Genomic DNA, 3,004 nt, shown 5'->3' on the forward strand with positions numbered 1-3,004 from the left:
TCTGTCTTAACTTTCTGCTGAAATTCTGCTCCATGCCATAAATACTTCACAACTTCTATTGCAACTTTTCTTTATCCACAGATTCCATCAGGTGTAACATTTTGCTAGCTGCCATTTCACATCTCAAACAACTGCACTGGCCTCCCACTTTATCTCCGTTCCTTCAAAATTTCTATGCTGTTTCCCTGCAGGATACAGTACAGCATTTCTTCTTCAGATACCTCCTCCACCCACATGCCTAAAACTGGCATTTTTTTTGATACCTTCACATAATCCTAGTTAGTGTTTGATGCATATGCCTTCTGTAACAGCTGCTATCTGAACCTGCCTCTCTCTCTACCGCTCATTTAATTGACTCTGGCCTGATCTATATCTGCAATTATTTATTTGTATAATCTTACTGTCCAGGGGACCTAATCAGGGGCAAGGACTTAATTTATAAAAGTTTTATTAATTTTGTTAAGGGATGCAATACCCCTTAACAATTAATATCACTAAAAACTGGATCCACACTAAGCTATCCCAATCAAAAAGTCATTTTGAAATGTATTCTGTTGAAGGAACTACTTATTAAGAAAAAGCCTCATATAAGCTATTTCCCTTGAAGAGTTTGCTGGTATAGCTTCTTTAGTATAGCAACACCAACAAGCTCACTGAAGTATAGACAAAACCTGTATTTTTCAGTATTCTGTCTCTTGCTTCCATGTAATATCGTTCTTGCTGCAACTATTTTTTTTACTGTGTAACTGCATTATTTGATTATATAAAGCTTTTTAAAGGACTGTGTATGGATGTTCTTTAGGTCAAAAAAAATCTAAAGCCATTTAAATACACCTACATATATATCTTGGTTGAGTAATGAAATATTTTGCTCAGGCCCTGAACAGATAAGCACATAAAAGTAGCACACTGACAACCACTGAAGCCAGGGTAACTTCACCCAAGCAGGTGCAGAATAACCCCTGAAAGAATTGAGGGTAAAACTCAGCTGGTGCGAGTTTTAGCTATTTAGCTTTCATCTGTCCATATCCATATCAGGGTCGCTCTTTAGCAAAAGGCAAAACAGCTGTTACCTGCTTCCCTGCCACCAAGCAACAAGGCACAGAACGTCTCTAACTGTATAATCTGTCCATGGATAACTGCGCATCTGTTTCCTAATTCCTGTGTAATCGGTATGAAGTACGCTGGGATGTATGTCTCTCTAGAACAGCATACTCAACCTCTGGCCTACAGCACTGTGTTATCTGGTCTGAAGGACTCTCCATCAGAGTTGCCAACCCTCCAGGATTGCCCTGGAGTCTCCAGGGAATTAGATATAAATCTCCAGGAGACTGCTGAGTCACCCAGGAGATAAATGATAGGGCATTCATTAGAATAAATACTAAATGCTGAATCTGATTTATGCAATAGTCCAGCGGATTTTTTTTTTAAATGGAATAGTAAAGTGCATTTGCTTTCCTGACTTAAAATCCATGAACCGTAATCCGTACCAGACTTTCGCAAGCATGAGGGCACGTTTATGTTGCGTGTTGCGGGCACGCTGGCGTTTCGGAGACCTCCTGGAATAGATTCAGAGTTGGCAACCCTACTCTCCACGAGGCCGGAAACTCATTGGTGGGAGACCAGTGCCACATTCCCCCGGCTGCTAAATCTTCAGATTCATGGGGTACCCTGGGCTCTGCGTGCTGGATCTGGTATGCAACTGCAGCCTCCGAAGCTGGTTGGGGGCAGCTCCAGGGACCCATTCCTGTGCAGGAGGCTGGCAGGAGGTGGCTCTGGGGCCCCGTTCTAGCATGTGGTGGGGTGGGTCTGCGCCCCTAGGACCAAACCCTGCCACAAGGAGCAGGATGGCATAGTACCACGTGCAGCCCGGAAAAGTTGATCAGTGCTGCTCTAGAGCAGCGCTTCCCAACCTTTTCCTGCCCAAAGCACAGTTACATTTAATAAAAACTTTCTACGGTGCACCTGTTAAGCATCCGCCATCCTCACGCCTATTGTAGCTCACTGCCATGGCAAAATTCTGTGCCATGCCAATTCATTTCTGACCACGCACTCTTGTGCTGCGGCACGCTAGCTCTAGAGCAGCGTCCAACCTTTTTTAATGTGGGGCTGGATCACAAACTTTTTATCACCCAGTGGCCCATATTCAAAGACCTCACGGGAAGTGGTATCGCATCAGGAAGTGATGTCATGTGACCTTCGACATCAACGAAGGTCTCAAGAATATGAAAGGGTTACGAGCAAACTTTAAAAGTGGGTTCTCCTTTAAAGGAGAAAAACATAGAACTGTGGCTTTTCTCTTGTGGGCTGGCAGAGTTGCAGCCTGCAAGGGGCTACTGGGGGGGCTCCCCCACGCGCTAGGGTCTGGGAGTAGAAGCAGTGAGGGACACTGGGTGGGAACTGTGCAAGGTACGGACCCCCTCCCTACACACGCAGGTGCTGGGAGCCCAGTCACCGGCCCGGCCTGGCTCTACCTGCGGCGCCCCGGCTGGGCAGGAGGCGGCAGAGGCAGATGACGAGGGCGACCCCGAATGCCGCGCTGCCTCCGCGGGTCCGCCTCGCCTCGCCGGGGCCGGGGCCGGGCAGCACCTCGGGGCGCGCCGAGTGCAGGGGCCGCCCTGTGAGGAGAGCCAATGCTGACAGCCCGGCGGGAAGAGGCACCTGCCCGCACCGCTCCGCCTCCACCTACGACCCAGAGCCGGGCGGCCAAGCCAGGCTGGCTCTCGCCTGTGGGCGGGGAGCAGGGAGCGGCGAGTCGCTGCGGCCGGGAAGCGGTGCCTTCCTCCTGTGGTGCTGGGGACTGGAGACCCGGCCCGCCTCCTCCCACACGCACCGCGTCACCTGGACGTTGCCGGCGGTGCGTGTGGGAACCTTGTCCCTTCAGCAGCCGTTAGGAAGCTGCCGAGGGGCTGGGGGAGGGACAAGGGGCGGGAACGAAAGTAAACAGCGTTTACTTGCGTTTCTCGTCGCAGCAGCACGGGCCGCAGAAAGTGTCTTGGCGGGC

The sequence above is a fragment of the Crocodylus porosus genome, unplaced genomic scaffold, assembly GCF_001723895.1.
Source record: "Crocodylus porosus isolate Cpor-Errol unplaced genomic scaffold, CroPor_comp1, whole genome shotgun sequence".
Lineage (NCBI taxonomy): Eukaryota > Metazoa > Chordata > Crocodylia > Crocodylidae > Crocodylus > Crocodylus porosus.